The 21,588-nt window shown below is 51.7% G+C and overlaps 1 long non-coding RNA gene across 1 annotated transcript; it reads right to left on the bottom strand.

Moving 5' to 3' along the window:
* Positions 1–1,009: 1,009 nt before the first annotated feature.
* LOC136337481 (uncharacterized) lies at positions 1,010–9,687 on the bottom strand. Its single transcript, XR_010731836.1, has 4 exons — positions 9,475–9,687; positions 3,661–3,785; positions 3,457–3,538; positions 1,010–1,197 (listed from the first exon to the last, which is right to left on the bottom strand). It is a non-coding gene; the product is annotated as an uncharacterized lncRNA (long non-coding RNA).
* Between the last annotated feature and the right edge of the window lie 11,901 nt (positions 9,688–21,588).

Here is a 21,588-nt window from a genome sequence, read left to right as displayed (position 1 = left end):
GGGGCCCTGACGGCACCTGGTGTGAACCAAGCTTGTGCTAATCACCTCTCAGGAACAACAGAAACGATGACTCCCTGAGAGCTCACTGCGCCCCGCACCTCGCTGAGTGTGCCCCGTGACGAGGGACGCCGTACCCGCCGCGTGCTGGCCCGTCTGGCACCTGTCAGGTGCTCTGCACAAGGCCTGAGTCATTCTCACCACCGCTGCGCCTGCTGTTTCACACGCAGCCTCTCTTTAATCAGATCTCTCCAAGCACCTGCCCCCTCCACGGGGCTGGGCGCGCCTTCCTCACTCCAGGGTGAGTCGGCAGGGACCGTGGAAACCTCCTGAAAAGTTCTGCCCTTTGGAAGAAGGTCTTTCTCCTTTCTGCTGAAAACGGGAGCCCCGGGTGGGGAGGGGGGCGGGGGGAAGAGGCACACACTGGCCAGAAAGCACGTTGCACTTGGCTTCTCACTGATCCGGCTAAACACTCGAAAGTCAAGACATTTCACCTGGAAATGGGGACTTGTTGACAAGTCGGATGGGCAGTGCTCTCCAACCCCAAAACTCCGCTCGCCTCCTGCCTGCCCGGTCTGGAAATCATCCGGGGTCCTGACCCCCGAACCCAGCTCCCTGACCTCGGAGGGCAGGGCTCCTCCACCAAGCAGAGGCAACTTTTCAAAAACACCTGCGCAGCGTCCTCCATGTGACTTACTGAGACACGGCTCTGGTTTAAAGCTCCATGGCAACAGGATATCAGAAGAGAGTCGTCCTAGAAACAAGTTTCAGGACATAAGGACTGGAGGCAGATATTAAATTCACACCGGGAGGGAGAAAAAAAGTCAAGTTCATTATTGAAAAAAAAAAATCAAATCAGTAAAGCTAAAGATGAACTTGAACAATCTTCTAAGATCACAGAGGAAATGAACAGAGATATGAAAGATGAACACAGCGAGATAGCAGAGGCGGAGGAGTAATAAAGGACACCCAGCCCAGGAGTAGTCCCCTCCCGACCAAGAACACCTGGAAATGAGTAGGCTGCGCTTATAAGAAGGTATTTGAGAAAACTTTCCCGGCCTGGAAACGGACTTGTTCGCCGGAGGAGGGAGGTTTCCAGGCAACGTTGACAAGGAGGTGGGTCCAAGATAATGCTGGCATTTTTCTTTTCTTTTTTTTTAATTTCAAAAACCATTAAAGAACCCCAGCGTGCTTGCTTACCTGCAAAGAATTGAATGTCAGGTAGCTGCCCTAAAATCTCTCCCCTGCTTCATTGAATGTCAAGGGTGAGGGAGACGCAGGGGCAGAGCTGTAGCAAAGAATCTGGCCCAGGGACCACCGACCACAGGCAGACACAGCCCATGGCTAGTTTGTCAGCTTCCCTGGGGCTGGGGGGCGGGGCAGCGGTGGGGTAGCTTATCAACACACCCGCTGCCTTTGGCCACGGATCCAGGAAACATGTCCTAATGCCCCGCACCCAGGATACGGTTCCCAGAACAAGACTCGGGAGCTTTGCCTGACCAGGCGGTGGAGCAGTGGATAGAGCGTCGGACTGGGATGCGGAGGACCCAGCTTCAAAATCCTGAGGTCGCCGGCTTGAGCGCACCTCATCTGGTTTGAGCAAGGCTCACCAGCTTGAACCCACGGTCGCTGGCTTGAGCATGGGGTCACTCACTCTGCTGTAGCCCCCTGGTCAAGGCACATATGAGAAAGCTATCAATGAACAACTAAGGTGTCGCAACAGAGAATTAATGCTTCTCATCTTTCTCCCTTCCTGTCTGTCCCTGTCTGTCTCTCTCTGTCTCTGTCACACACACACACACTCACACACACTCACACTCACACATACACTCACACACACACTCACACACACACACTCACACACACACTCACACACACTCGCACACACACACACTCGCACACACACACTCACACACTTACACACACTCACACACTCACACTCACACACACACTCACACACACTCACACACTCACACACACTCACACACACACTCACACACACTCACACACACACTCATACACTTACACACACACTCACACACACACACTCACACTCACACACACACTCACTCACACACTCACACACTCACACACATACTCACACACACACACTCACACACTCACACACTCACACACACTCACACACACACTCACACACTCACACACACTCACACACACTCACACACACTCACACACACACTCACACACTCACACACACACTCACACACTCACACACACACTCACACACACACTCACACACACACTCACACACTCACACACACACTCACACTCACACACTCACACACTCACACACACTCACACACTCACACACACTCACACACACTCACACACTCACACACACACTCACACACACTCACACACTCACACACTCACACACACTCACACACACTCACACTCACACACACTCACACACACACTCACACACACTCACACTCAACACACTCACACACACACACACACTCACACACTCACACTCACACACACACACTCACACACACTCACACACACACTCACACACAAGAGTCAGGAACCTTAAGAGAGGCCAAGCTGCCCCATGGACACTGACCTCCACTTTCTTTTTTTAGATTTTCTTTATTCATTTTTATTAGAGAGAGAGAGAGGAAGAGATAGAGCAGGAAGCATCAACTCCCATATGTGCCTTGACCAGGAAAGCCCAGGGTTTCGAGCCAGCGACCTCAGCGTTCCAGGTTGACGCTTTATCGCCTGCGCCACCACAGGTCAGGCTGGCCTTCACTTTTGAGTCACGTTAGGATGCAATGACACCCATCCACCAGCTCAGCACCATCCTTGGTATTTGAAACAGACACCACCAAACCTATGTCACTAACACCATGGGAGGGAGGTTGCAGATGGGTCACAATGAATCAGACACGGGGGGGGGGTGTTTCTTCTGGGGACACCTCCCCAGGCCATGATGGAACGCCAACCCCTGCAAATAGTGAGGGGGGCAAACTCGACGGAGATCTATCTACATCTTCACCCATGCAGCCCCCACAAACCCAGTGTACTCTGCCCGCCACCGCCTCTTTCCAGGGGTCGGACACACTGCCTCTGAACCCCAGCGCCATCCCGGGGCCCCCGTATTCTTGGGCCTTGGTTCTACAGGAGCCAGACGAGCCGCGGGGTCTGCAGAGCACCTGCTGCCCGCCCCACCTGTGCCCCCAGCACGTGGACATCCCACCTCCCACCTGACCTTCCAGACCCCGGGAACCCACCACCCACTTGGCACGTGGCCGGAGGAGGCTGAGGCCCTTCGAACTTGTCCATGAAGCCAAACTTGACCGTCAGACCCTGAAATGGGGGCCACCGCCCCAAATCTCCCCCAGCGGAGCGAGCGGGACTTCCGGAGCCCGCCCGTGGGTGACTCCCGTGTCCTCAGTGTTCCCCAGCGGCACCGAGGTGCCAGCCCGTGTTCACCCTGTCGGCAGGTCACTTCCTCCCAGCTGCGTTCTGTGCTGCTGTTTCTCTGCATCGGAATGTGTGACTCCACAGCCTTCTCCTGGAGGCAGAGAAAGCAGTTTGGCACTTGATACCACTGCGCCATGGCCCGTCGACTTACCCACCGCTGTGAAGTCTGTCCCTTCTTCTCACCGACCACTTTAGTTACGACGTGAGCCTCACCAGGTCCTCACCGACGTTTTCAGCAGCAGCAACTCCCAGGGACCCAGAGGCCCCTCCAGAGATGAGCCAGGCCGAGCGATGGTATTCACAATTTGATGTCCCCTGGGTGTTGGGGCTCCTGCTGTCTATATGAAAAGAACCGGAAAAGAATCAGTGTCTGGCTCCTGACCTCTTTGTTAGAAACAGCGCTCCTAGCCAAATCAGGTCCGCGCTGACAGTTAACACTCCAGGCCAACACCGCGTGTCATTTAACAAGTAACCTTGGGCTCCCTAGTGAAGCCGGGATGATGACAGACCCCATCTGAAGCACCGTTCTGTCCCCAGAGCCAGGGCAGGAAGTGCTAATGACAGAACGGTCCATGCGGCAACCGTTCCACAGGTGCGGCGGAGGAAAATGACCTTGCACTCCGCCCGTTCTCCGCCTGTTAAAGGCAAGCGATTAAAAAAAAAAAAGGCACTTTGGTGCCTGTCTGGGTATCAGGTGGATTTTTTAAAATATAATTTTTAAAATATTTTATTTATTGATTTTAGAGAGGGAGGAGAGAGAGAGAGAGAGAGAGAGAGAGAAGGAGGAGAAGCAGGAAGCATCAACTCGTAGTAGTTGCTTCCTATATGTGCCTTGACCAGGCAAGCCCGGGTTTCCGGACCAGCGACCTCAGCATTCCAGGTCGACACTTTATCCACTGTGCCACCACAGGTCAGGTCAGGCCAGGAGGCCCTTTTCAAGCTTCTCTTCCTAGTTCCCATGGTGCTGGAACTGGTCACGGAGTGGACACAGGCAGTGAAAGAGGACTCTTAACCGAGGAAATACCCTGAATCTCTCCCTGCCTGCTTCTTCCTCCGGCTGCCAAGTGCCAGGGTCGCCAGCCTGCTGAGGCGATTGCAGAGCCAGGAGCACGCCATTCCCAAGGTAACCTGACACCTGCAGGGCTATGGGAGCCATAGATAGACGTGGCGTGAGACTGGGCAACAGAAGGTAAAGTGATTGAGTAAAAAATGAAACAAAACATATATTATATGACAGTGTGTCCATAAAATCATGGTGCACTTTTGACCAGTCACAGGAAAGCAACAAAAGACGATAGAAATGTGCAATCTGCACCAAATAAAAGGAAAACCCTCCCAGTTTCTGTAGGATGATGTGGCAGCATGTGCGCATGCGCAGATGATGATGTAACACCGTGTATACAGTGGAGCAGCCTACGGCCATGCCAGTCGAGATGTAGACGGTACAGAGGAAAGTTCAGTGTGTTCTGTGGCTCGCTAAATTCGAATCCGTGACCAAAGTGGAACGTGAATATAGGCATGTTTATAACGAAGCGCCACCACATAGGAATAACATTACTCGGTGGGATAAGCAGTTGAAGGAAACCGGCAGTTTGGTGGAGAAACCCCGTTCTGGTAGGCCATCAGTCAGTGATGAGTCTGTAGAGGCTATATGGGATAGCTACCTAAGGAGCCCTAAAAAATCTGTGCATGAGCCCACATCGAACTGCACTGAATAGGCATGAAACTGGGAGAGTTTTCCTTTTATTTGGTGCAGATTTCACATTTCTGTCATCTTTTGTTGCTTTCCTGTGACCGGTCAAAAGTGCACCATGACTTTACAGACACACTGTAGATAGGTAGATGGAGGTGGGCAGAGGGGGCGATGGACACACGAGGCCGTGGGCAGATGATGCCTGATTGAAACCTGTGCCACAAACAATTCAATTAAAAAAACTATAAAAAAAATCACGGCACCAGTCAGCTCTGGGGCGGGGTGGGGGCAGTGGGTGCAGCGAGGTTGTCACTCCCAGTCCTGACACTGCTCTGACTGCAGTGCCTGGAACCAGTGGGCTCTGGAATGTCCCACTCCCCTTGCTGTGACCTCCGGGAGTGGATCCCAGCCACCATTTGTCTTTCTGCACAGTTCACATTTTCATGTGCATGAGCGACGTCTTCACTGGCATCTGACACCTGCTTCCCCCTGTCAGGCTACGGGCTCTACAGGGGTCCCCAAACTTTTTACACAGGAGGCCAGTTCACTGTCCCTCAGACCATTGGAGGGCCAGACTATAAAAAAAACTATGAACAAATCCCTATGCACACTGCACATATCTTATTTTAAAGTAAAAAAACAAAATGGGAACAAATACAATATTTAAAATAAAGAACAAGTAAATTTAAATCAACAAACTGACCAGTATTTCAATGGGAACTATGGGCCTGCTTTTGGCTAATGAGATAGTCAATGTCTGGTTCCATATTTGTCACTGCTACCTGTAACAAGTGATATGACACGCTTCTGGAGCCGTGATGCGTGCGTCCCGCGTCACCGGAAGTAATACTGTACCTGAGCGACGCCGTGCTTTGCAGCATTCGCATCCTGTGCTCCTCTCACTGACCACCAATGAAAGAGGTGCTCCTTCTGAAGTGCGGTGGGGGCCGGATAAATGGCCTCAGGGGACCACATGCAGCCAGCGGGCCATAGTTTGGGGACCCCTGCTCTAGATGAAGCTGCCCCTGTCCCCAGCCCTGGACCTGGAACATGGCGCTAGAGGGAGCCAGCAGCTCTCTTCACACCCCGGGGGGTCAGTGAGCGGGCTAACCCGTCTCTGGAGAACAGACCTAGAGAGGTAGACCTCCACCGAGCTGGGACTTGATCTCTCTCCTCTCCCCCGTGCCTGAAACGATGGTGCGATTCCTCTGTTGTTGGTTTGGAGCTCCTTATTTCTTTGTTGGCCCATAAAGAGGCACCACCTTGTACACCACGGGCTTGGGACGTTCCCACAGTGAGCCTGTGCCAGGCCCATTGCCTGCCGGCAAACAGAAACTCAGTCTCGGCACCTCCTTTGCCTCTCGCCACCCCCCCACTGCGCCCCGAAACACGGCACTCTGGGACCATGATTCTGTTGCTGAGAAGCCTCTCGTACTCACCTATGTCCTAAGCAGACCGGGACGTGCCACCTGTCCCTTTCACAACCGTCCCGGTGCCACATCCTCTCCCGCGGTGCCTGTGCTGTTGTTGCCTGAGGCAGCTTCACTAAGTGTTGGGTTTTTTGATGTTTTCCTGTTGTGGTTGTGAAGGAGGAGTTGTATGACTGAAGGTAGTCTATTATGCCACTTTTGCAAAATCACGAAGACACTGTATGATCGATTGTCTTGTATCCCGGAGTGCGTATGAGGATCAGTTTAATGGATTCCACGTAGATTTTTTTTTTTCACTGTCAGGAAAATGTTTCTTTTAAAAGACCACGTTGGCTTTAATGAGGAACGTACAACTTGTCATCGTTTTCTGATTTCCTTGGCTGTCATGAGACCAAATTTTGCTTTTAATCGGATGAACGGATTGTGCGTGTCCAGAATATTCATTTCTCTTTTTCCAAAAGATTTCTGATGTAAACGAAATTTAAAGAAGTTTGTAAAACCAAACTGTGTGTTGCACGACATCAAACACTGGTCCTTTCGATATTTACGGTGTAAGTTACTTTAGAATGGTAAGAATTTTAAAGTAAAATTATGTGAATCTTAGGATAAAATTACATACCACGGACATAGTTCATGTCGGTACACACAGGACTAACGTCTTGGTAAGTGTTCTCCGGAAGCCTGTGATAGACTGTGGTGAAACAGGCCCAGTGTGGCCTACGGCACCTAAAGTGTGAATAAGGTGTGGAAAACGGTCTGTAAGGATGTATGACAATGAAGGGGGGAAATGGCAGAAGGTCACTCTTGTAAGGCCAGTGGCCGTGGCCAGCGGCCTGCGGTTCTCACTGGATTCGGGCAGACGGTAGAGAAACAGTGGAGCCAGAAAATGGTGGGCCATCCTGTTTGCTAGAGTCTCCCAACGGCGGACGAGCAAACAGGCAGAAGAGACCGCTTCCAGGGCTCTCAAGTCCCCACTCCGTCTCCAGTTCCACAACCCGGACTTGCCCTGCAGACTCGCAGGCCCTCACCAGCCTCAGCCTTCTCCAGCCAAACAGGCCAGGCGGAAATCCCCCTCCTCCGCCAACCGGCCAAGGGCAGGTCGCAATTTGCAATCTTCTTGCCCTGAGGGAAAACACCCGGAGCCTTCCACAGACGACTGCGCGCGCGCGCCCACACACACACACACACACACACACACACACGGCACTGCCCCACGCCAGTGCAAACTACAAATGAGCAAACCTAAACACACTTGTTTACCCAACCATTCTCATTAACGTTCTTCAAACCTTGGTAGCTTTCAAACTTGTGTGTTTTAGTCTTGTCGCAAGAAAAGAAAGAATGGAGGAGAAAAAGTAAAAACTAAATAAAAGAATACGCATCAATAAATAATCATCACGGAAAGTATTGCTGTCTCGAGGTTCTCAAAGCACGAGACTGATGTGGAACAGCCACTGAACGCCCCTGACCTTCACCTGTGCAGAGTTCTTTTTTCTTTTTTGCTCGGAGTGGTGTCTGTCCATCCCCTTAAAAAGACCTCGGAGAGTCGCCAAATAATCTTGTTGCAGTAATATAAGGTTATAGTAATTCAATATATAGAAATATAGAAAAATATGGAAGATATATAAAAGTAATTGAGATATAATATTAAAAGCAATTAAGGAAATTAAATAAAGTTATGTTATCTGGATAGGAATTAATATAGTGTGTACAGATATGATAAACAGACTCCGGCCTTTCACACAGGGCCCAGTTAGTGTGTGTGTGTGAAGTTATACATAGAGAAGACGTGGCTTGATGTCATAACTCTGTGGGTTGACATAGACAGAGGCTTCCCTAGGAACATCTTAAAAGTGGCTTGATGTAACATTTTAGTAACTTAACACAAAAAGGGCTCCCTGCTAGAAACTCCCAAAAAGGTGGTTTGAGGTGATAATCTTGTAGATTGACAGCTGTTAGAAGGTGTTGGCCAAAAAGGGTACAAAGCTGAGGGGCCCCTGCTGCGGTAGTCACCCAGACTCCAACGTGAAGGTGGGCTGTCTCCACGTTGCTCTAATCAAAGCCAGCTAAGAGGAGCACGCCAACGGGGCCCCCTTAAGCTGCACCCAGGCACGCCAAAAGGATTTGTGAGTAATAAACTGCCTGTGCGATTCTTGCAGCTAACTTGTGTGTCGGTCGTGTCTTTCCTTTGGTGGCAGTTAGAGTCAGCACTGACAAGTAGCATCCTCATAGCCGCCTCAAGAGTAGTCTCGAAGAGGCTGCCAGCCCTGCTGACAAGCAGAAGTGTCCCACTGTGCGGGGAAGTTGAATCAGGGACGCCTGATCGACGTAGAGCTCGGGCTCTTCTGGGACAACTCCCCTGTCTGTCCAGTGCCCGGGTCACTGGATATGGTTGCAGGAGGCTGTCATGAATGAGCTTATAAAATGCTTTCCAAATCTAAGGTTCTAGGTCCAATTCTCCCCCGACCGACAATGCCAGACTGGTCCTCTGGGGCCCGACCGTAACATCCATGTCACGATAAATCAGATCCACATGGCCTCTCACAAGCAACGTCTCTGCAGAAGGTGAGCTCGGATGTTAATTCTATTACCTACCTCCCCTTAAAGAAAACCCTCTAAAGAAAGGGGCTCCGGTGGAGCTGGTCAAAGGCGAGCACGATTCTTTTTTTCTTTTTTTTAAAAAATATTTTATTTATTCATTATAGAGAGGGGAGAAAGAGAGAGAGAGAGAGAAGGGGGAGGAGCAGAAAGCATCAACTCCCATATGTGCCTTGACCAGGCAGGCCCAGGGTTTCAAACTGGCGACCTCAGCATTTCCAGGTCGACGCTTTATCCACTGCGCCACCACAGGTCAGACAAGCACGATTCTTAAAAGCAGGTCAAAGGATACTTACAGGCATTCACCGTAATAAATCTTCCGTTGAATTGCTGCGTTTAGTTCCTAAGAACTCTGAAGCTCCCCCCACCTTTTTCTTTTTTTTTTTTTAGACGGATTCCTTTCTGAGAACAAGTGCTTCTGTGCGGTTGGGTGGGCGTGTTTCGACAGGCGAGGAGCAGGCACACAAACCCCAAAACAACGTCCCACTCTGGGCACAGGCAGCGGCGGCCGTCCAAAGGCACCGTTCAACCTTGTGTTAGGAGAGGAGGCGTCCTGGGCTTTGAATCCTTGTTTGTGTTCATGTATAATTCAGGGCTGTCCGGACGCCAGGTTCTCTAGAGTTGCAGAGGATGAGAGAGACGGGAATGTAGGAGGTGGAAGTCAATCTAAATATTGTGGAGTGAATTGCATAATGGCGGGGGCGGTTGGGGGTGGGGTGGGGAGGGGGAAGGGCGCGCAACACAATAAAAATTTCATGACTGGCACGGTGCAAGCTTTCTTTATGAAATTCAAAGGACGCTCGCAGGGGTGTGGTGGACGGGAAACCGGAGCGCACCTGTCACCCTTAACGCGGGTGATGATGTCAAGGTTATCCGATAGGCAGCACCTTCTAGCTGACTTACAACAGGTGTTTGTTTTCCTATTACTTAAAAACTTAGGAGACCCTGAAGCTGAGCTTAGTGAGTTTCTATGATGCAGTTGCCCTTGGGCAATCGATGTACTTTATTGTTTTCACAAAACAACAGCTCATGAATAAACAATGGAGCTAATGCAGAACCACCTCAGGCTACAGAGCAGTTCAGAGCCGGCCCTTCCCCTTCCCCCTTCCAGAAGCATATTTCAGAAAAAGCGAATCCCTTCATGATCATCCCCGTCCGCCCGTCCGCCTGTCCACCCGTCCGCCGGGAGTTTGAAACATTGTCTTTTGTTGTCCTTAGAAGCGAGTCAACTATAAAATCCTGAGACGAGTGAAACCAGGGGCCCTTATGACTTTGATTAAATTCAGCTTTAAATCCTAGTTCTACAATCCATCTCTCTCTCATATATATATAGGCTATACACACACACATATAGTCTTGCCTCCAATAACCAGTGACAGCGGAAAACAGTAGCCCAGACCTGACCAGTGGTCACACCGTCTGGACCTCAGCGGGTTCAAGATCACATCCTGACCTGAGTTCAGTTTCAGCTCGGGAGCCCTAAGGTGGAATGACCCTCTGGCCACTTTCCCACGCACCCAGACAGAGGGACACAGAACAGACCTCAGAGCTGTCCTCAGGACCTGGAGAGATGACTCATCACCCTCACCTCACCTCCGAGCACTCAGCTCCCCGCACAGCCCTGAACCCCTAGCCCCCGGGGTCCTGTGATTTTGCCCTATGCAATTTGGAACATTGGCTTCAGGATACAGTGGCCAACACTTCTCCATTGTACTTCTTGGTGTCTTGTGTTTGGCTGGACAGCACCAGGTGCACAGACTCTTTCTGTCGTGTGAAAGGAACAAGGGAAATAGTTACTGGATGGTTAAGTAACAACCAAGATAAAGTAATAATAAATCCAGACTTTCAGGGTCTCTTTCATTCTCATCACTGGTTTCAAATCACGGGACCTGGAACCAGCAGACTCCCCGTGTCTGCGGGGCTACACAAGTCCCCTCCCTGGAAAGTCTGAATGGGCTTCCCGCTCTGGGAGTCCACAAAGGCCCCCGGACCCCTCCTTACCCCTCCGCAGAGAAGTCCATGTGTCAGAGCCTTTCTGAACTTTTGGTCAGAACTCCATGAGGAGCGGGCAGGGAGCCCTGCCAGGGGGCTACACACAAGACCTGCTTTTGTCAGTAGGCGGTCACTTCTCCCCTGTCCTCCCACAGACAAGCAGAGGCTGGGCAGGTCTCTCTAAAGACCTCCTCAGCCTTCTGAATTTGCAACTAGCGATGCCTGGGAGAGTTGCAGAAGTTGTTTATTGTTATTCTTTTTACTGTTATTGTTACCTACAATGGAAATTGTTCATTTCACAATCGGAGATAAAGTTTCTGCTACACGTTATTCTCACGTCCCAGCTCGATCTCCGTCAGAGGGGTTGGGAGCCGACGCCCGGCGCGCAGGAGCAGACGGCGGCGCGCAGGAGCAGACGGCAGAACTCTCTGGGGTCCCAGGAGCGCATTGTACAACGCGGCCGTTATGATAAAGGAAATGGTGTCAACTTACACTTACATAGATTATATTAAGGGCAAAGGCAACAAATGTTTAAACTCCTCCCTGCCTGGATATTTTACCGCAGGCTAATTAGCTCCGCTCCGAGGTTGGCTTCGCCGTTTGTCTCTCTTAGGTGGAAATACGCTGCCGGACAGCCTGCTACGGAGCGCGCACCTCTTCCCCAGCCCTGCATTCCGTGACATCAGGCCGTCAGGTTTAAATCGACCTAATTGGGAATATTTACACCACGGCAATCAGCAAATGTTACAAATCAGGGAGTTCTTTTATCCCTCTGAAGATCCAGTTGTTAGACACCTACACGCACCTATCTGTAACCAGAGCGTTAAGAGTTATAATTTAATGGACAGGTGTTTGTGCTGAGACCAGTTTTCCAGGGAACACACGTGGACCCTCCCGCCGGAACAAGTTTCATCCTGAGGATGTCCTAGTTTCTGGTGGTTGGGTGACGGGCATGCAGAGGACAGACAGCTTTGAGTCCCATCTCATCCGTCACAATCAAATGTCCAAGGCCGACAGTCGGAACGGTCAGAGGGCCAGGAATTACCATCACCACCGTCAGGTCTTGAGAGAGGGTGCAGTCCGCTTTTGTACAATTGGTTCTTCAAAGCCCAGGTTGGTAAACCTTTTTCAGCTTCTGAAACTTAAAAATACGTTCTTTTGTTTGTTTGTATTTTTTGCAGCTGTCCAAGGTATCCAGCATAATGGTGGGGGCGGTGACAGAGTCCGTGACAAAGTAGGGAGAGGGAAGAGCCCACCGCCCCTGGCTTCACAGGTCCCTTCTTGTCCCCCTTCCCCGCAGGACCAGAAGGGGAACTCCTTGGCTCAGGGGTGCAGAGCGGGGAAATCTTCGTCGCACAGAGTGACAGAGGCTCACTGGTGTGAAGGTGCACACGGCAGCCTGGCTTCCACCCAACAGGCGTGTTCCCCGATTCTGTTCGCTGGCAGCAGGGAAGAGGCTCACCGAGGTCCACTCTGACCCTAGACATGGCTTCTTCCCGGGCAAGGGGAAGTGTCACAAGAACCCAGGAGGGAAGACGGGGATGCTTAAAAGTCTTAGAAGTGTCTTGGTCAGCGTGTGGGCTGCAGCTCATCAGAAATATCCCAGCCCAGACAAGCATCCCAGTGAGATGGGTGAGATCGCAGAAGAGCCTTTCCTGGGGGCTTCTCGAAAATGACTCGGCAGGTCTGCAGTGGGGGTGAGTTTGCCCACAGACCTGTCTGCAGAGGGGCGGTCACCACCTACACGTGTGGACTGCTTCCAAACACCGGCATGTCCATCCTGACAGTCCTCATAAAAGCCTCCTATCCCAATGAATTCCAGCACGTGGACTCAGCCCGGGTTGGTCGCATCACTGACGTGCGTATTCCCTTAGGCTCTCCTTGGACTCCTTGTAACCCATGTCCTGCGGCTGCTTGAAACTCTGCTCCAGCCTCTTCGTAAAGGTGTCACTGTCCGTGGAGCTGGGTCCCCTCTCCCACCAACAACCCGGTCACCCACTGCTGCTGGTGCCAGCTCTTAATGGGACCGAGAACGGAATAGATCAGGGTGAGGAGAGGGTACCAGGTTGTGGAGAATCAACCATGCTCCACCCAACTTCCCCGTTGTGAATTTAGAAGGGAGCCCCCTGGGTTTATACATCAGTCTCCTGTGAGTTGAGATAGCATGTGTCGCTCTGCCCTGTCATCTCACTCTAGATCAGGGGTACCCAAACTACGGCCCGCGGGCCACATGCGGCCCCCTGAGGCCATTTATTCGGCCCCATTGCACTTCCAGAAGGGGCACCTCTTTCATTGGTGGTCAGTGAGAGGAGCATAGTTCCCATTAAAATACTGGTCAGTTTGTTGATTTAAATTTACTTGTTCTTTATTTTAAATATTGTATTTGTTCCTGTTTTGTTTTTTTACTTTAAAATAAGATATGTGCAGTGTGCATAGGGATTTGTTCATAGCTTTTTTTATAGTCCGGCCCTCCAACGGGTCTGAGAGACAGTGAACTGGCCCCCTGTGTAAAAAGTTTGGGGACCCTTGCTCTAAATAAAAATCACCTTTTCTAGGGTAACAGGATTCAGGGCCTCTTTGTGTGTGGGGGGGCAAACTCTGCATTTATTTCATTTTCTCTTTACAGGCACAGAGTACTGAAAATTTAGACTTGGGGGGGAGGGAAATGTCCCCTTAAGCCTCTAGTCCCAAGCTGTCTGTTACAATGGTAACAACAACAAAAACAGCCTGAATTGAGCTGCTGAACTAGGCACCGGCCTGACCTCTAGCAGCATGGGCTTGTGCACCTTGGGGACAGGTTCCCGAGATGAGCCCCCAGGTAGCCTGGCAAGTGTTCGAAATGGAACCCCGAACCCCAAGCTTCCTTCACAAACGTACCCAGTTCCAACGTAAACAGAAACTGCACCAGGGTCAGGACAGGCGAACAAGGTGAGTGAGAGCAGAGAGAACCTGTTTGCCTTGTCCTAGACTTCCAGGGCCGCTCATTCACCTCCGTCAGGTTAATGACGTCCCTGTACAAGTATCTCCCCAGGAGGCCAGCCCTGCTGACCCACAGACCTTCTTCCACCGGGGAGGAGGGGTGTCCCCTCCTCTCTCCTTCCCGTCAGGGTTCTGCCTCTGGGTGGGAAGCCGCCCGTGCGGGTACCTGCCCCACACAGGTGAACCCGGAACCGCGGACCCTGCCCGTCCTCCCCTCAGAGCTGAAACCCAAGCCCGGGACAAGCTGACAGGAGAGCCAGCACAGCGTCGGGTCTGGACGCTGCCTGCGTCCTCGCCGCCTGCGTCCTCGCCGCCTGCGTCCTCGCCGCCTGCGTCCTCGCCGTGCAATCGGGGTCGCAGCTAATGAGAACCCTGTGCCTCCTGGACAGTATCCCGGAGCAGTGGTCCCCAACCTTTTCTGGGCCACGGACCGGTTTAATGTCAGAAAGTATTTTCACGGACCAGCCTTTAGGGTGGGACGGATAAATGTGTCACGTGACCGAGACAAGCGTCAAGAGCGAGTCTTAGACGGATGTAACCGAGGGAATCTGGTCATTTTTTAAAAAATAAAACATCGTTCAGACTTAAATATAAATAAAACGGAAATAATGTACGTTATTTATTCTTTCTCTGTGGACCGGTACCAAATGGCCCATGGGCCGGTACCGGTCCGCGGCCCCGGGGGTTGGGGACCACTGTCCTAGAGGACGTCCTTTCTCCCGGAAGCTCTGTCGCTGGACCGCTGAGAACCGCAACGTCTTCGATAAACCTGAGGAAATACGATGTTGGGAATGACTTGAAATTCTCTCAAAATAACAACCCGATTTAACACATCTGGTTTTTTATTCACTCTAAACACGACTCTGGATGGTACAGAAATGCCCCATTTTGTAACCTGCTCGTTTACAGAACAGAAAGAGACGGGACAGGGTGGGGGGTGGAGGGGTGCCTACAGATGCAGAATTCTGGGAGTGGAAGTCGAAAAGGCAGTGAACGGTGCAGAACCGGCTCTGTGGGTCGGCAGCCTGAACAGCCCACGGGGCCTGAACGCCGGGTCCACGTTGGAGAGAAAGGCACAAGGCATTGTGGGAGAGAGAGAGATCAAATCCCTCCTGGTTTCCAACAAGGGACCCGGACTGTCATCAGGCAGCCCTGCCCGGGAGTAGGCGGGCGTCACGGTGAGAGTGTGCGGGGAGTCTCTGACCAGGAGCTGGGCGGTCAGAGTGGGTGAAGAGGGGGCACTGCGCACCGGCGGGGCAGGACGGCCCTCACCGCCTGGCACATGCGCCCAGGGTCTGCGTGTGGGGTCAGAGGTGGGCAGTCCAGACCGGAACAGCCCCCCGAGGGCTCAGTGCCGAGCGGGGCAGCGGGGCAGCGGGGCCCCGGGAACCTCGATGAAACGTTTACATCGATCGTCGGAGCGCTGTGTCTGCTGGAGTTCGTCCTGCAACATTTTCTGAACGTTTGATCCTCAAAACAGAATTCCCGGTTGTCAGAACCAAGTCCTGAAAAGAAGGAAATTTATTTGGGCCTGGAAAACGGGCGGAGTGGCACCAGGTCCCGAAGGCGGAGGGAGCTCAGGAGGGGCCCTGCCTGTCGTCCAGGGTTCGGGAGCAGAAGGTGAGGGAGCTCAGGAGGGGCCCCGCCTGTCGTCCAGGGTTCGGGAGCAGAAGGTGAGGGAGCTCAGGAGGGGCCCCGCCTGTCGTCCAGGGTTCGGGAGCAGAAGGTGAGGGAGCTCAGGAGGGGCCCCGCCTGTCGTCCAGGGCGCGGGAGCAGAAGATGAGGTAGCTCAGGAGGGGCCCCGCCTGTCGTCCAGGGCACGGGAACAGAAGGTGAGGGAGCTCAGGAGGGGCCCCACCTGCCGTCCAGGGCACGGGAGCAGAAGGTGAGGGAGCTCAGGAGGGGCCCCGCCTGTCGTCCAGGGTTCGGGAGCAGAAGGTGAGGGAGCTCAGGAGGGGCCCCGCCTGTCGTCCAGGGTTCGGGAGCAGAAGGTGAGGGAGCTCAGGAGGGGCCTCGCCTGTCGTCCAGGGCAGGGGAGCAGAAGATGAGAATGAATAAGCTGGGAGTGGAAAACTACGCCTCCTCTTTGTATTCAACTGCTACACCGATGTTCTTTTATTTATTTACTTATCTGTGTTACTTTTCATTATTAGTTTTCACATTAAGCATTTTCAGCTTGACTGCTTTTATTCTCAAGGGGCCTCTGTTGTGAACTGAATTGTGTCCCCTTAAATTCACAGGTTAAAGCCCTACTCTCCAGGGTGACTGTAGGTGGAAATAGGACCTTTGAGGGAGATGCTTAAGGTTAAAATGAGGTCATGGGGGTGGGGCCCGAATCTGATAGGATTGGTGTCCTTGTAAGAAGAGGAAGAGACACCAGATAGTTCTCTCTCCCTGTCTCGCCCCTCCCAGAGCAGAGATCCCGCGGGGACGCAGCAGGAAGCAGCCGTCCACAAGTCAGCGAGAGAGGCTGCGGATCACACTGAATCTGCTGTCCCCTTGGTCCAGGATGTATAGCCTTCAGAGTTTGTGGAAAATTAATTTCTGTTGTTAAAGGCAGCAATTTTCAACTACTCTCATCCCACAGCACACATAAAATAATAACTAAAATTCTGCAGCACACCAAAAACTATGTTTTTGGCTGATCTGACAAAAAAAAAAAAAGTATAATTTTGATTCATTCACACTGGACGGCTATTGTTGGATTGGTGGTTGTCATTTTTTTTATTTGACAACCTCAGGGAGAAGCGGTCGGTGCCCCTGACTAACCAGTCAGGCATTGCATGTGTTAAAAGTTCTTTGGGGCCCGTAGGCTGGAAATCGCTGGCCTGAGACACTCGTCTGTTAGTTTGTTACGGCGGCCCAAGCCGACTAATACGGCCTCTTAACGTGTATCGGGATGGATTTTGTTTGGGGATCATCTTCAGAATTCCTTACAGGGGTGTCGAGCACATTTACACTCGTTCCGCATTGGCACACTGCTCTTCGCAGGGCGTCCCCTACAGTGGCCTTGCCTTCTGCCCGGCCCGGGTGACCTCAGCCTCGTTTATTCCATCGCTGCTGCTGTGTGCAACGCCTTTTATATGAATCGGGCCGTGAAGACAATGGGGATGTGTTTAAGTTGTTTGGATGAGAAGTGATAGTGGACCTTATGGGAATATTAGATTTTTCTGAGAAAGTGTAAAATAAATGAAATGAGAGAGGAAGGGAGGGAGGGAGGGAGGAAGGGAGATTAGAGGCCACAGGGCCGGTCCTCGGGGACTGTGTTTATTAGACAGGGGCAGAGCTGTCACAGAGGTACGGGGAGCCCAGAGGACAGGAAAACATAACTGCAGAGGGGAGAGGGGCTTTCCAGAGGGCGCGTCGGATGACTGTCTCCAAGGCTTCAGGGGACCAAGGAATATTTGATCAAGAAAGGATCATTGGGTTCAGTAATGAAGATGTCACCGGGGGAGCTTAGGGAGTCTCTTGCAGCTAAGTGGCAGAGACCAAGGCCGAAGTTGAGCGCTGGAAACTCATTGTAAATAAACTAGACATCGAGCAGGAGAGGAGAGAAGAACTCTTACAGGGGACAGCGGGTCCACAGGAGAGACCAGGATGTGAGTATTAACAATGGAGACCAGACCGCTGAGGCAAAGTGGAGGAGGCATCTTCGACGGAGCGCCGTCTCCAAAGACAGACGTGACTAGCTTTGGGATACCACCAAAGAGGAAGCCCGGTTCTCCCACCACGCCCACCTGAGAGTGGACACTGAGCCCGGCGTCCGTCTGTAACAGGCCAGACTGCAGGACGCTGCCCCTGCTGATGTCAGGGCGCAGAGCAGGGCAGCCAGGCAGTCTCGGGGAAACCAGTGACCAGCACGGGAGGGAAGGGGGGTCGTCTGCGAGCCAGGGGCTGCCCTCTCCACATCCACGATTCACTGAGTGCACTGGAGGGTCCAAGGATGAACGCACCCAGCATTTGCAGGGGGAGGGGAGCATTCTTCATGGTTCTGCCTCATTGGTGCCTCACAGTCATTCTGTGAGGTTTCTAATTTAAGCAGCTCGAAAGGGCAGGCTCCGAAGGTCAGTGGCCACGCCCACGAGGCAGAGCAGGCAGGTGAAGGTGATGGTGACGGGACCAGCTCCCCAGCCCCCGCTTCACAGCCCTAAGAGTTCAGTGAATTCTTCTCGACATGACGCTCCCCTTCTCAGCATTCATCCACAGCCAAGCCACATGAAGGTGACAACAAGGGTGTCAACGTGACACACCAAGGAAGTGACACTGTGGTAAGGGTTTATCACTCTTTAGTACTCCAACTCCCCTTTATTCCGGGAGACAGGGTTCCTGCCTGAACCCTGCCTTCTTTTCTGCAAGGAGAGGACCATGTGCGACAACCTATACAGGATCCTAATGTCCGGTTGTCCCTTTCCTCTCCTGGAAGCTTCCAGGCAGACGTCACCCGACATCCAAGGTTCGGAGCAGTGGCAGGCGGGAGAACGGGGTGTTGGGGTGACCGAAAATGCCATCACCCACAACTCCAGCCAAGCCTTGTGGGATGCTCAGATTTCTGCTGGCAGCTTTTAAAAACATCCACCAGAATTGCCCCATGCTAAGAAACGTTGCAAAATGTAAGATTACCTCAAGTCCAAGTGGCTTTACATTCAAATAGAAACCACATACACGTGGCCTAGAATCCCACAAAATTCAGCTTGACGGAAAATTGACTTAGGTATCTTAAGAAACGAAAAAAGAAACACAAAATCCAAACAAGTAATCATCTTGGATGAGAGCTGCTGACGTCTGACATCTGAATGAGAAAACAGTCATTAGCGTGTGTGATTTGACTCCCCGTACAAGGGCTCCAGGACCAGCCTCTGCACAGGTTTGCTCTGAAAATGTGCTTAGTGAGTCTGAAAATGTGCTCTTCTGGCCCGGGGAGTGTCAGAAGCGGTCAGTTTCTCACACAAATGGAGCCTCTGACTCTAAGTGGTCTCAGTGCACTGAGATGCTTCGTGGACCACGTTTTGTCGGCGTTGTGCATTGTCAGCTCCAGAAATACTTAGAATGAAAGCAAGCTCAGTTCACATGGGTCTCAACTGTCTCCTTTAGAGGGTAAACATCTCTCAACTCCAGACAGGTGCAGAATTAAATATAAAGAAGTCTGAGAGAGTCGAAATCAAATCTGTCTGTAAACGATAACAACAGACCCGTGTAACGTGTGAGAGGACGTGATCTGCTGAGTGCGATCAACCTCTTGTTTCTCTTGTTCGTGATGAGTCAGGTGTCCACCCTTCATTTTCATCTGAAGCCTTAACCAACTTACCCCCAGATTCCGAACGCTTCACAGAACAGCGGCGTGGCCCTCGATCCCAGACCCCAGCTGGGTGTTCTACAGTTCAGCTCAGTGTGGACAATCAACCCCCAATTGCATCAGACCCTAGAGATGAAAGGGTCGCCTCCGCCAGGCTGTTCCCTCACCCCAGCTTCAGAAGCCAGTCTCAAGTCCAGGCTGTCATCCGTGCTTTAGACCAACTGGCTATAGATAGAGGGTTGCGGTGACCTCCTCCTCCGTTTGGAATGATGGCCACTGGAGCGGTGTCCGGAACTCAGAGTAACGTTTTGCTTACTGGATCACTGGCTTGCTATAGAAGGACAAGGGACGGGGAGAGAGTGAGAAGCTCCACGCTCTCGCCAACCGTGCCCTTCTTCCCACATCTGCCCGTGCTCACCAGCCTGGAAGCTCTCCACGTCCATGCTTCTGGGATTTCGTGATAGTCTCACACCATAGAGAGGATTGATCAAATCACTGGCTGTTGGCGATGGAGCCAACCTTCAGGATCCCTCTCCCCTCCCCAGAGAGGTCCGCGGGGGACACTGAGGGTTCCAACCCTCTGACCCCATGGTTGATTCTCCTGGAAGCCAGCCGCCATCCTGGGCTGCTTCCAGAAGTCACCTCATTGACAACGAAAGACGTTTTTACTGCTCGCATCGCTTAGGAAGTTCCAAGGGTTTTTGGAGCTCTGTGCCAAAAGGGGGGCAAACTCCAACTAATTTCTCATTACAAATCACAGGGTCCCAGTTTTAGAAGTTCCGTTCAAGCCCCAAAGCGTCCACAGAACCTCCAATTAATAGGAGCATCTAGCCCTAGCAAAGGGGAGGCGGTGGGAAGGAAATGTTGACGTCAACCTTCTCAGAAGTGGAGCAAACTTCATTCTTGTCCTTCACTGTTCGGTGTTCCATCCCCCCATTTAGCATTATTCAACACGAATAATGCTAATCAGAGTGAATTTTATGACGGTCTTGAAATAAGCATTTCCAATTCCATTCCAAATTCTCCTAATGGACGTCAAGCTGTTGTTACATCACATTTAAACACAGTGTGTCACGGCACTAGCTATCAGGTCAGGGACACTGGCTGCCATAATTCTTGTCCTGAAAGAAGGAAAGAAAGTGGTCTCAGAATGGACGTCAGCTGCCCTGCCATCACGGTCCTCACTGCCAGCAAGTGGCCCTGGTGCTCCTTGATCTCCCAGTTTTAAATATCTTTTCCCATAGCCTCTTACAGACCTTGGATTCTGTGGCACAGAATAAAAGAGGCCCGTGGCATGTATGAGATATGCCAACCATAAAAATGGCTAAGTCTTTGAAGCCAATTTTGAGCTGGGTTCAATTTATGTGCTAGTTTCCATGGGATCGATCCATTTCCAGTGGGTTTATATTTTCAGGAACAAGGGAGGAGGTAAGACCTGTGCTCAGAGGAACATGATAAGTCACACCCATGTGTACTTCCTGGCAGTGGCATTTGAAGATGTGTCTTTTTAAAGAGGGTGATCCAACATGTCCCCATTCTCTTAGTAAAGGAGGTCCTGCTGTGGGCAACCCATGCCGTATGGTTCATGAGACTGATTCCACTCTTCTTGGTCATAAAAGTAAGATGGCTCCAGCCTGACCAATCAGAGTAGCTCACTTTCTCAGCCACAGTGGTCAAGAAAGGGGATGTGACTCCAGTTGGGCTGGTCAGTCTTTCCTAAGTCCTGATACTTGAACCTGAGAGAAAGAGCGAGCGTCTGGAGCTATCGATGCCCACGCCACCTGCGAACAGAGCCCACCTGCGGATGGGTGCACACAGAGGGAAAGGCTGAGGGAGGGACGGCGGCATCTTGTGAATACCAGGGCTGGGTGAGTTGCGAGGGGAATTCCTTACACTCCTTCTCATTCTGAGATGTGTAATAAAAGAGTGGTTTATTCATGCTGAGCATGCTAGAAACAGCCAGCCAAGGTCTCCACGTTCTTCCAGCTCTTCCTGGATGTGAATGAATCCATTTCAAGATTACTCTGGGCAACTATCAAGAATAGACCTATCCTCTGAGGCCAAGGCTTACCCATCCATGCAGCCAAAACATCAATTCCCTGAAAGCCTTTCACCTTGTGTGTCTAAAAGACCAGATCGAGCCGATGGCTCTTCAA

Source organism: Saccopteryx bilineata, chromosome 5 (genome assembly GCF_036850765.1).
Source record: "Saccopteryx bilineata isolate mSacBil1 chromosome 5, mSacBil1_pri_phased_curated, whole genome shotgun sequence".
Classification (NCBI taxonomy): Eukaryota; Metazoa; Chordata; class Mammalia; order Chiroptera; family Emballonuridae; genus Saccopteryx; species Saccopteryx bilineata.
Note: the sequence above shows the minus strand (reverse complement) of the source record. Positions and strands in the feature narration are given on the sequence as shown.